The sequence below is a fragment of the Globicephala melas genome, chromosome 12, assembly GCF_963455315.2.
Source record: "Globicephala melas chromosome 12, mGloMel1.2, whole genome shotgun sequence".
In the NCBI taxonomy this organism is placed as follows: domain Eukaryota; kingdom Metazoa; phylum Chordata; class Mammalia; order Artiodactyla; family Delphinidae; genus Globicephala; species Globicephala melas.
The window spans coordinates 25,457,763-25,471,798 of record NC_083325.1 but is presented as its reverse complement, the minus strand read 5'-3'; positions in this window follow the sequence as shown (position 1 = coordinate 25,471,798).

Sequence of the window (14,036 nt, the reverse complement as noted above, 5' to 3'; positions counted from 1 at the left end):
GTTTGGTAGTGTATATATATCCATGCCACTCTCTCGCTTTGTCACAGCTTACCCTCCCCGCTTCCCATATTCTCAAGTCCATTCTCTAGTAGGTCTGTGTCCTTATTCCTGTCTTGGATTTAAGCTGGGCTAAAATCCGACGCTTTCGGGGAATCTGCTAGTTCACTCTGCTTTTGTTGAATCCTGGAATTTCAGCGTTTATATGAATCGCATGTTGCACTGCCTGGTCCTCCAAGCACCCTTAAACCCTGAAAAGAAAACTCCAGTGATACCTTGAAGAGAACAGTGCTCACCCTGCCCCATCCCGCCCCACCCCACCCCATTTAGAGAGGCAGCAAAGGAGAGCCTTCTTGTGGAAGGGAACACCTTCTCTTCCACTCTGGATCTCTCACTTCTGCTTCCACCACCTCGCAGAGCTGACAGAGAGTGTGAGTATGTATGTGTGTGTCCACCTTTAATTTTTCCTCCCAAGCTGTCTTAAGGCTATCTTTCCCTCTTTCTCCCTGTCTGGTGGAGACAGCCTGACTTTTTCTAAAGGAATTTTACTCAATGCTTGGGGGTGGGGTGGGGAGAAAGAGAATAAATCCTAAGTAAATAATAAAAGCTAAATATAAATAAATTTAAAATAAATGCTAAAAAATCAGGATTTATCTATTAATCCTCCATTAGTGGGGCAAGATGATAATTTGAACCAGGTACTACTGTGCTGTGGATATAGCCTAGAAAACATTTACAGTATAGTGACAGAGAAAGAGAAAATTACCTACACAAAATGGGCAGTATTATGATGAGCAAAGGTATTAGGCCTGATAAGAGAAGAGGGAGGCATTAATCTAGACAATGAGGGGAACCAGGGAAGAGTGTAGAAAATCATATCTGTGGATTTGAATGTTAAGCCTGAAGAATGTTAAGGATGAGAGGAGGCTGAGGGTGAAAGGGAGGAGAATATCCCATATATACATTTCATATGTCAAATCATGTCACTCTGCTTAAAGTCCCACAAGGCCCAGCTAACTCAGAAGAACACCTACATTTCTTTGGCCTTCAAGAGTCTGCATTCCTGGCCCCGAAGAGTAGGTGAGGCTGGCTTAGGTGGCTCCTTCCTCTTCCTGGATCCTCATGGCTGGTAGCCATGTCCTAAGTATGTATGACTTGCTGAAGTTAATTTCTTTCCCACAAAAAAAACAAAGCATATTCATGATAGTTTCACATTAATAAAATGACGCAGCCATACAGTAGCAAAAGTTATCCTTAATTCGCACACACACACACACACACACACACACACGCACACACACACCTTATAAGCAGGGACTTGCTCTGGCATCACTCCTTCCCCACACAGGGAATAACTTTGTTTGCAAAATTTTATCAGTGAGATCCTATATATGCTTTTTTTCTCCAAGAGTTGATATTTGTTTCCTTAGCTCTCCTTTCTACTGAACTTCCTCCTTGGCACACAACACAGACCCACCGGGCTCAGAGAAAATTCTGACAACCTAGTATAAATTCTTTCATATTTGTCCAGGTCCTTTAATAGTATAGGCAGAAATACAAACACAATAGCCATACATTTACACATATAGGATTTTCACTATCATCTGAATTTTGTTTTTCTCACTCAAAATATTGTTTGGATGCTTCAGAGACAACAGGTAGATTTAACTCATTCTTTTCAATGGCTAAATATTATTCTTGTGGTATAGATGTATCATAATTTATACACTCTCTTCCCTATTTGTATTAAAATTCACTTTGCTTCCAGTTTTTGCTGCTAAAGACAATGCTACTATAAACATTTTTATGTCTCCGCAGTCCGATGCTTTATTTCAATGAGATAGATTCCAAGTGGGATTGCTAGTGGATTGTATTTATATTCATATGCATATATGTATATGTGTTGTATGTTTCTATTTTATGTTGCCAGATTGCCTTCTAAAAGGGTATAACACTATAACATTTCACTAGTGATTAATTTACCGTTTTCCCCACATCACCTACAGTAATAGATATTAAGGTTTTTTTTAGTTTTGTCAGTCTAAAATATGTAAAATACGTTAACATTGTTAATACATAGTTTTTATTTTCCTGACAGCTAGAGAATTTGGACTTCTTTTAATATTTTTTGGCTATGTGGATTTTCCCTTCTATAAATTGTCTATTCATACCCCTTTGTCCCTTTTTCTGTTGGATTGCTTTCTGGTCATTTTTTTCTAGGTGCTCTTTGTATGTTATAGGTATAAACACTTTGCATGTCATGAATATTTCAAATATTTTTTCTAGTGTTATTATTTATCTCTTGAATTTATGTATTTTCCATAAAAATGTAAACAATTTTTAAATAGTCTGTATTTGCTTTAATAGCTTTTGGGGTTTTTATGTTCTGGTTTAAAAGAACCTCCCCAAATCCTGGCTTTTTTCACATTGTTTCCTAGATTTTCTTTTCAGTTTTTTACTGTTTCTTTTTTTTACATTTAGGTCTTTAATTCACCTCGAGTTTGCTATTTTATATTATGTAAAATACTTTTTTCATATAGTTTGCTCATTTTCACAGCTCTATCCAGTTTCATAGTGAATTAACTCATTATCCTTGTCATAGAATAAATTTTTGAATATATGTGATTTAATATTTATATTCTCCAGTCTTTCCCACTGATCTATTTATCTATTTCTATAGCAACATTATACATATAATTCATATGAGCTCCTACTTTTCCTAGCCCACTTGCAATGAGGCAGAGCCAACTAATTCAGCCAACAGGTTGTTAGTGGAAATGAAATGATATGTATCACTTCCAGGCTAAAGCATAGAAGTGTGTGTGTGTGTGGGCAGGGGAGGGAGTAAAAGAAAGAGAGTGAGAGAGAGAGAGAGACTTCTCCATATATTGTCTCCTGCCAAGTCCCAAATGATGCAGCTACAAGAGGACAGGTCCTAATCATCTGGAATTCCGGAGTGACTGCATAATACAGGCCCCTGCCCGATCATTATGGACATGTAGCATATGCAAGAAATGAATTCTTCTTGTGTTAAAGCACTAGGGGGGCTTCCCTGGTGGCGCAGTGGTTGGGAGTCTGCCTGCCGATGCAGCGGACGCTGGTTTGTGCCCTGGTCCGGGAGGATCCCGCATGCCGCGGAGCGGCTGGGCCCGTGGGCCATGGTCACTGGGCCTGTGTGTCCAGAGCCTGTGCTCCGCGGCGGGAGAGGCCACAGCAGTGAGGGGCCCGCGTACCGCAAAAAAAAAAAAAAAAAAAGCACTAGGGTTTGGGATTAATTTGTTACTCACTATGATATAGTAGCTTATCCTGACTAACACAGAAATAAAATATTCTGATACTGGTAAGGCAAGTTCACATAAGTGCTCATTTCATGATTTTCTTATCTATTTTGGGACATCACATTTAAATTTTAGTATTTTTAATTCAATTTTAAAAATTCCAAACAAAATAGACTGCAGTACTATTCTAATTGGAACTGCCTGTAATTTATTTAATTTTGACAGAATTGACATTTTTGATACTAGATTTTTTCTTCCAAGAACATGGTATGCCTTTCCATTTCTTCAAGGCTTGTTTTATGCCTTTCAAAATGATTTTATAATTTTGGTTAAAATAGATCCAGTCTTTTGATTAAATGTATTTCCATGTGTTTTGTTTCTATTGTAAATGAAATATTTTCCTTTTTTACCTTAGATCAAAGAAAGCCTATTGACTTCTGTGTATACGCATTTGTTTATATGTGTCTGTGTGTGTGACTTAGCCATCCTACTTAATTTCTTATTCAAGAAAATTCTAGTGTTTTCCACTTGAGTTTCTGTAGTTTTCAATCACATCTTTAGCATTTTCTTGTCTCATTGAATTTCCTTTACCTTCCAAGACAAAGTCGAATTCAAAACAGTGATAGCAGGTATTTCCATACAGTTTCTGAAGTTAATTAGGATGGCTTTGGTTTTTTACCATTTAGGATAATATTTGTTGTTAAATTTGTTAAACAGTCTTTTATGTTTAAATAGCTTCCTTCTACTATATTTTGCCTTGACGTTTTCATTGGAATGTCATATCATTTCTTTTTATTAATGCCTTTTTCGGGATTTGTTGATATGAATGTGCAATTTTTTTCACTAACTTGTCGACACAATGGATTAACTGGATAGACTTCCCAACACTGACCCAAACACTGACCTACCCTAACCTTCCTGGCATGAATTCTGCTTGGCCAGAGGCTATATCATTCCTTTGATACATTGCTGGAATCAAATTGCTCGTGTTTTATTTAACATTTTTGCATCTATTTGCCTAAGCGAGATTGATGTCTGGGTTTTTTTCCTCTTTTCCTTTTCTATCTTTTTTTTTCATGGTTTTATCTCATTTATTTACAGAAATAAATATATTTATTTACAGTAACAGAAAGATGTTCAGGAAAACAGGCAAATTGCAATATAAGGTTTTGGTATCAATGTTATGCATCAAAAAGTGAACTGTGAAGCATCTAATCATTAACTATGGCCAAAGTATTACTCCTGGTCCCTGAACCAGCAGCATTGGCATCACCCGGAAGCTACTTGGGAATGTAAGTGCTTGGGCCAATGCAGAACTATCAAACTAGGTAGGCATTTTAATAAGACTGTAGGTCTTATTACACAGTGTTCATTGCAGCACTGTTTACAATAGCCAGAACATGGAAGCAACCTAAGTGTCCATCAACAGATGAATGGGTAAAGAAGATGTGGCACATATATACAATGGAATATTACTCAGCCATAAAAAGAAACCAAACTGAGTTATTTGCAGTGAGGTGGATGAACCTAGAGTCTGTCATACAGAGTGAAGTAAGTCAGAAAGAGAAAAACAAATACCGTATCCTAACACATATATATCGTATCTAAAAGAAAAGAAAAGGTTCTGATGAACCTAGGGGCAGGACAGGAATAAAAATGCAGTTGTAGAGAATGTACTTGAGGACACGGGGAGGGAGAAGGGTAAAGTGGGATGAAGTGAGAGAGTAGCATTGACATATATATATTACCAAATGTAAATCAGATAGCTAGTGGGAAGCAACTGCATAGCACAGTACTTTGAGACCACCTAGAGGGGTGGGATAGAGAGGGTGGTAGGGAGATGCAAGAGGGGATATGGGGATATATGTATACATATAGCTGATTCACTTTGTTATACAGCAGAAACTAACACAACATTGTAAAGCAATTATACTCCAATAAAGATGTTTAAAAATAAAGACTGTAGGTGACTCGTATGCACATTAAAGTTTGGGGAGCTTAAAAGAGGTCTAAGTGTTTTCCAAATTTCTCAGATGATAAGAATATCTTGAATTGCTTGTTAAATAAACATGTTATCATTTTCCCCTAAAAATTCTAATTTGGTAGGACTGGATTGAGGCTCAGTGATCTGTGCTTTTATCAAGTACTTTGGGTCAGTCTTCTCTTCAAGCAAGTTTTGGAAATAAAGGGGTGTGTTATTTAAAATGAAGCATGAAACTAGATGATTCCTTTCTTCATCTGAAGAAAATTTTCTTCTAGTATTTTTTGAAATTATTACCTCTTTTCCATTAATCCTTTTTTCTCCTTTTGGGACTCTTATTTTTGGCATGCTATGTCTCTTGTATTCATTCTGTGAATGTTTTAAAAACTATGCTTCACCCCTTGGTGGTAACTAGTATCTAAAAGATGAAATAACAGAATAGAAAATGTCAGAGTGCATAACACATAGAGTAAGGGTAAGTATTGTTTTGTGAAATTTTTATTTCCATTACAGCCTTGTGTGAATTGCAGTAGAAAAAAAATTTGAACATGATTCTGAAAGTTTCTTTAAAATTTCCTCATGGTTTCCATCTTTTTTATATTTCTGATTTGTGATCAAATATATTTCTTGCACTTGATTTTTCTCAGCCTTTCTCTTGGGTCTTTTAATACAGATGTAGAGTATTTTAGCCAAAATGTTTTTGTTTAGTTTCTTGAATCTCCTTAAGGATACTTACTGTTACTGTAATGTTTTATTCAGGTGTTCATGTAACTCTTTCAGCAGCTGTCTTATCTGAACATGTTTTCTGATCGTCTAGCTTCATTCTTTTTCTGACTGCTAGGTACCATTGCATAGATTGCTCTTTTCTTTCTTACATTACCAGGACTCAGGTTGAAGCATTCTAAACAGTGGGCATTTAGTGATTACCCAAGTCATGAAAGAAGTTGTGGGATTAGGGTTAGGGTTGTCCATTCCCTCCCCCAACATACAATCAAAGTCCTGCTGTGATGCCAGGGAGCATCCCTGCCTTCATTCTCCTAGCCTTTTTCTGCCCCAGGGGCAGGGAGACCTACCTCATCCTTCCTATTTCCTCTAGACCTTTTGAGCATCATGGAGACTCCCTGGTACACCAACCCAGGGCAGACACTTGCCCCTATTTTAAGATCTGAGTACCCAGTTTCCTCTGTTTTCGTTCTCCTCCAAGTTTTCACTCTGATCTCCCAACAAAGCCCAGTCTGCTAGAGGAAGCTCTGCCGAATTCTATCGTTCTCTTAGTTCAACCCCCAACAGAGTCCCAGGAATCACTTTATGTCCAGCTGCCCTTAAGGCCTGAAGCCACTTGGATGTTGAGAGAGGATATTGGAGTTGGCTGAGAAAGGGAGGGAAGCTGCATTCCAGTCCCCATAAACCCTGGTCCCCTGGAACCACTGGTGTGGAAGCAACTCCTTCCCTGCTTCAAGTGTTGATGTGTTACTTAGTCACTGGCTCCCTTCCTCAGCCATCCTTTCACAAGACAGACTGTCTGGTGTGCATTATACCTCATTCAAATTAGATTGTTAGTTCTCTGAAGGCAAGAAAAATGTTATTTGTTAGCATTCCCTTCCATACAGTGTTCTTCCCAGAGTGAGTGATCAATACATATGTATTAAATTGGATTGAATTAAACAAAAATGGTTGAATTTAGAAAGGCAAGGAGGCAGCAACAGATCAGAAATCATTAAACTGTAAATCTTCCAAACAAAAAAACAACAATAAAAAATAATAATAACAGGAGGCAGGGGCAGGAAGAGGAGGATCCCTGGCACTTAACAGTGATTACTATGTGCCAGGCACTATTCTATGTGCTTTACATGTAATAAATTTATTTTATCTTGTGTCAGCACTTCTAATATAATAACATGAGTACTATGATTATAACTGTACGTGGACGTTATTCCCCTCCTACTTCTCCAGACTCATGAAACATTTTTCTTAAAGTAACCATTTCCCACACAGACCCTTGTTCCTCATAGTGTTCTGAACAGTGAGATGCCTCTGAACTGAACTGAAGGTGGTGGGAGTAGGCAGTGTGGTCTGCTCAGTCACGGTAGGGACAGACACTGTGGTCTATCTGAAAAACTCCAGTGCAAAGCCTTTGTTTCTTAAAGGGTGGCAGACACAGTTCTGAGCCTAAACCTTATGAGGCCTTGTGAACTTCTTTTCCCATTCTCTCTCTCAAACACACACTCTACTAACCACATTAAAACAAGCCCAGACTAGCCTGCTGGTAGATAAGAGGCCATGTACAGGAGACCCCAGTTGTCCCAACCAAGAACCTCCTAGACCAGATCACAGCCAGTCAATCTCCAAACATGTGTGGGTACCCAGATCTGCAGAGCCACATGAGCCCAGGCAATACCAGATGAATCATCCAGTTGACCTGCAGACTCATGAATAAAACAGTCAGTCGTTATTTTAAGCCACTGAGTTTTGAGGTGGCTTGTTATACAACAGCTAACAAATACAGGAAGACTGGCAATACGTAAGTGAACAAATATATAAGGGAGAGTAAGCAGATCAGATATGGACAACTGCCATGAAGGAAATAAGACAGGTTCACATAATGGAGAGGGACTTGCACAGGCTATTATATACAAGAAGAGGAGTGAAGGTCTTTCTGAGGAGGAGAGAGGTAAGCCAACATCCAATTGATTAGAAGATGTTGTCTGTGGGGAGGGTTGAGGCAGTGTTTTCCTGGAGCAAAGAAAAGCATGTGTTGGGGGAATAATGAATTAGAAAGGCAATGATAGGGGAAGAGGTCCGGGAGAGAGGCAGGAGCCAGACTGGAGCCCTGCAGGCTGCAATAAGGAGTTAGGATTTTAACTCGTGCTGGGAGAAGCCACGAGGATATTGACACAGGGGAGTGTTGTGTTTTTTCACTCTCTGGTTGTTGTGTGGTGGCTGCAGGAAAGCAGTTGATAGACCAATGCAGAGGTCAGATGGGAGGTGCTGGTGACTCAGATGAAGATGGCCCAAAGTGAGCAGAACCCCTCCATGCCTGTCATAACACTCACTCCATTCTTCCTTGTTCAGAGCCTGCTGTTTACCCAGCAGGGCTGCCACCAGGTGATGGTGGGCTCCCTGAGGGGGTCACCTGTCTCCTTTGTCTCCCCATATCCGATGCCACACACACAGTAGGACCTTAGTAAACACTTGCCTTAGGAAAGCTCTTCTCTGAATTTTTGATCCCTAACTTGTGCAGTGAAGTCCTATCCAGTCTCTTCCCTTTCCTTTCACTCCAGTGGCTTGGAAGAGGTGCTAGTCCTCTTTCACAGCACTGTGGAGGCCCCAAGAAGTGCTCCAGGACATGGTCCTTGTTATCACAAAGCATCTCTTAATGGCCTGTGGCCACCACCACCCAGTTGGTTCCTCTCCAAAGCCTGGAGTGCGTGCCTGGGCTCTGTTTGGGGTTCAGCCTGAATCATCAGATGACTGTAGGGAAGTCTTTAGGCTTTTTGGCACCTCTTTCTCCTGCTATAAAATTCCTCTTGTTTGCACTTCCCACCAACCCACCTTGAAGGCCCTAGACTCCTACGATCCAGCGTTTATAGAACACCAGGAGTGATTGAGGCAACCACTAGGAGCAGGTGTTGCATTTGGGACCCTGACCTGATGAGCTAACGTTCCCCAAGCACCTTGGAAGTCACAAATATAGGAACTTTATGAGGATATTAACCTTACTGATTTTATCTTTTAAAGAGAGGCAGACAACAGCATGTCTTTAGAGGTAATGACCTAAAGGTCATCCAAAGTAGTTTTAAAGGATGGTTGGTCACAAAAAGCCTTGAAACAAGTTATTTCATTTTAGATGAATTGGATAAGAATTGTTATTTAGTTAACGATTGCAAGAAAAAGGCTGTATTGCGAGAAAGAGCAAGAACACACAATGGATGTACTGACATCCGTGGGAACAGAATATAATTGTGAGTTACTGAGATGGAAACAAAAATTAGCATGGTCAGGGACTGATAGTAATTTTAGTGTATCTATCTGGGAAATTTTTTAAGGATAGTGTATATGAACAGCTGAAGTAGATGCAGAGTGATTATGAGAGTCTGAATGTTTCTTTGCAAAGTGGAAGAGAAAGAAGGAATAAAATAAAAAATAGTCATTCCTCTCTAAAGAGTAAAATTCTAGCTAATATACAGGGTAGATGAAAAATTAATACATTACCAATTATGGTTCTGCTTTTACTTCTATTTGCCAGGATTTATGGCTTCTGTGTGATGTCCTCTTGGGATAAGTGATGTGAATATATAAAAATGTGTCATCTGTGACACGTATCACATTTAACAGAAAAAATCTCAGGCTTGATCAATATTTTCATTTGCTGTCACCTCTTTCTAAAGTATAGGGTATTAGAGGAGGTGGCCAAGTAGGAAGACCATGAACTCATCTCTTCCCATGGACACACCAAAATTACAATTATTTACAGAGCAACTATGAGAACAACCTGAAGACTAGCAGAAAAGATTTTCTACAACTAAAGGTATAAAGAAGGAACCACAACAAGATGGGTAGGAAGTGTTGAGACATGGTATAGTCAAGACTCACTCCCCTGGGAAGGTGACCTACAAATGGGAGGATAATCACAATTGCAGAGGTCCTCCCCAGGGAAAGAGAGGGCCAAGCCCCACATCAGACTCCTCAGCCAGGGAGTCCTGCACCAGGAAGACGAGCCCTCGGAACATTTGGCTTTGGAGGCCGGTGGAACTTGCATATGGGAGAGTCTGAGGGCTATAGGAAATGGGGAATCCTTTCTTAAATTGTGCATGCAAAATCTCACATGCTTGGAGTCCCAGTGCAGAGGCAATAATTACAAGTGGCCTGGGTCAGACCCCCTTCCTGATTTTTTGGAGAGCCTCCCAGAGAGGCAGGAGGCAACTGGGACTTGTGCTGGGGATAGAGCCATTGGTGGCAGCCTTTTTGGGGAGCTCCTTATGAGGAGCTATCACTGGCAAGTGCCATTTTGGAATCCCCCCCTCTAGTAAATTAGTACCAGGGGCCCCTCCCCGTCCACCAGTGGGCCAGCACCAACTCCGAGCCCCCTGGGCCATGCAGCCAACTGCATGGGAAGACCACCCCACCATCCACTGTGCCTGCAGCCACTGCATGAAGCACAGCTTCACAGACAATCAGGACAGGGGTCAACCCCACCTACCAACACAGACATAATAGTTGGCCCCACCACAATAGAAAGATGCACACAACAAATATAGGGGCACCTGTAGAGCACATGGCTCTGGTGACCAGAGGGGAGCATGCTGCTGGGTCCCTCAGGATGTCGCCTACATAAAGCCATTTCTCTAAAAGAGGAAAATGTAATCAACCTACCTAATACAAAGAAATAAACTCAGAGATTGGGCAAAATGAGGAAACAGAGGAGTATGCTTCAAACAAACGAACAACACATAAACTCAGAAAAGATCTAAATGAGGTAGAGATAAGCAATTTACCCAATAAAGAGATCAAGGTAATGATCATAAAGATGTCCAACAATAAAATGATATGAGTATTACCTTCCTCAAGAGCAGTTTGAGAACTAAAGAAGATAATGTGTATGTCTTTAACATTGCATTGATTATGTAAACGATGGTAATAGCAATGTAACACTGCTTACCTAAACATCTTACTTTTAGTATCTACACTCCCTTGTGGCACATACTGTGTCTTTTTAAAAATTGAAGTATAGTTCATTTACAAATTTATATTAGTTTCAGGCATATAACATAGTAATTCAATATTATTACAGATTACATTCCATTTAAAGTTATTATAAGATATTGTCTATATTCCCTGTGCTGTATAACATATCCTTGTAGCTTATTTATTTTATACATAGTAGTTGGTGCCTCTTAATCCTCATTGCTAATTTTCCCCTTCCCCCTTTTCTCTCCCTACTGGTAGTCACTAGATTGTTCTTTATATATGTGAGTCTGTTTCTATTTTGTTATATTGATTTGTTTGTTTCATTTTTTAGATTCTACATATAAATAATAACAGTGTTATCTTTGATTTATTTCACTAAACATAATAAAACTAGGTCCATCCATATTGTTGCAAGAGGTAGAATTTCATTTTTATGGCTAATATTCCATTGTGTGTGTGTGTATATATATATATATATAAACCACATCTTCATTATCCATTCATTTGTTGATAGACACGGGTTACTTCCATATCTTGGCTCTTGTAAATAATGCTGCTCTGAAATTTGGGGTTCATGTATCTTTTCGAATTGATGTTTTCTTTATTCTCAGATATATACCAAAGAGTGGAATTGCTGGATCATATGGTAGTTCTAGTTTTAGATTTTTGAGGAACCTCCATACTGTTTTCCATAGTGGCTGCACCAATTTACATTCCTATTAACAGTGTACAAGGGTTAAGTTTTCTCCATATCCTTGTCAATATTGGTTATCTGTAGACCTTTTGAGGATAGCTATTATGATATGTGTATGGTGCTATCTCATGGTGGTTTTGATTTGCAATTCTCTGATGATTAGCCAGGTTGAGCATCATATCATGTGCCTGTTGGCCATCTGTATGTTTTCTCATGATTTTTTGTATCTTTGTGGTATTGGTTATTTCTTCTGCTTCATTTCTTATTTTGTTTATTTGTGTCCTCTCTCTTTTCTTCTGGCTAAAGGTTTATTAGTTTTGTTTATCTTTCCAAAACATCAGCTCTTTGTTTCATTGATTTTTCTATTGTTTTTTCAATCTCTATTTTATTTATTTCCTATGTGACCTTTATTATTTCCTTCATTTTGTTGACTTTGGGCTTTGTTAGTTTCCTTTTTCTAGTTTTTTTAGGTGGTAGGTAAGATTGATTGAGATTTTTCCTGTTTCTTGAGGAAGACCTATATTGCTATGAACCACCCTCTTAGAACTGCTTTTGCTGCATTCCATAGATTTTGGAAAGTGATATTTCCATTTTCATTCACCTTGAGGTATTTTTTAATTTCCTCTTTGATTTAATCATTGACCAATTGGTATTTTTTAGAAGCATGCTGTTTAGTCTCCTCTTGCTTGTTTTATTCCCCCATTTTTCTTGGTAGTTGATTTCTAGTTTCATACCATTGTGGTTGGAGAAAATGCTTGATATAATTTCTAACCTCTTAATTTTGTTGAGGCTTATTTTGTGGCATAGTATGTGATCTATTCTGGAGAACCTCCCATGTAGAGTTGAAAAGAATTTTTATTCTGCTATTTTTGGATGTAATGTCATGTAGATATCTATTAAATACAATTGGTCTATTGTGTCATTTAAGACCGCTATTGCCTTATTTATTTTTTGCCTGAATGATATGTCCATTGATGTCAATGGGACGTTAAATTTCCCTACTATTATTATGTTATAGTCAATTTGTCCCTTTATATATTTAGGTGCTTCTGTATTTGTTTGTTTGTTTGTATTTTTTGTGGTACGCGGGCCTCTCACTGTTGTGGCCTCTCCCGTCGCGGAGCACAGGCTCTGGACGCGCAGGCCCAGTGACCATGGCTCACGGCCCCAACCGCTCCGCGGCACGTGGGATCTTCCCAGACCGGAGCACGAACCCGTGTCCCCTGCATTGGCAGGCGGACTCCCAACCACCGCGCCACCAGGGAAGCCCGGTGCTTCTGTATTGAATGCGTACATGTTAACGAGTGTAATATCCTCTTCTGGTATTTATCCCTTTATCATTCCCTTTATTAACATACAATGCCTTTATTTGTTATAAACTTTGTTTTAAAGTCTATTTTTTTTTCTGGTATGGGCAATGTTGTGTTCACTTTCTTTTCTTTTCCATTTGCATATCTTTTTCCATCCCCACACCTTCAGTCTGTGTGTTTCTTTAGCCCTGAAGTCAGTCTATTGGAAGCAGTATATTGAAGGGTCTTGTGGGTTTTTTTAATCCAATCAGTCACCTTGTGTCTTTTTTTTAAATTAATTTTTATTGGAGTATAGTTGCTTTACAATGTGTTAGTTTTTACTGTGCAGCCAAATGAATCAGCTATGAATATATATATGTCCCCTCTTTTTGGACTTCTTTCCCATTTAGGTCACCACAGTGCATTAAGTAGAGTTCCCTGTGCTATACATTATGTTCTCATTTGTTGTCTATTTTATACATAGTATCAATAGTGTATATGTGTCAATCCTAATCTCCCAATTCCTCCCACTGCCCCCCCTCTTTCCTCCTTGATATCCATACATTTGTTCTCTATGTCTGTGTCTCTATTTCTGCTTTGCAAATAATATCATCTATACCATTTTTCTAGATTCCACATATATGTGTTAATATATGACATTTTTTTCTCTTTCTGACTTACTTCACTCTGCATGACCCTCACTAAGTCCATCCACATCTCTACAAATGACCCAATTTCTTTCTTTTTAATGGCCGAGTAATATTCCATTGTATATATGTACCACATCTTCTGTATCCATTCATCTATTGATGGACACTTAGGTTGCTTCCATGTCCTGGCTATTGTAAATAGTGCTACAATTAACACTAGGGTGCCTCTGTCTTCTTGAATTATGGTTTCCTCAGGGTATAGGCCCAGTAGTGGGATTGCTGGGACATATGGTAATTCTATTTTTAGTTTTTTAAAGAACCTCCATACTGTTTTCTATAATGGCTGTATCAATTTACATTCCCACAAACAGTGCATGAATGTTCCCTTTTCTCCACACCCTCTCTAGCATTTAGTGTTAGTAGATTTTTTGATGATGGCAATTCTGACCAGTGTGAGGT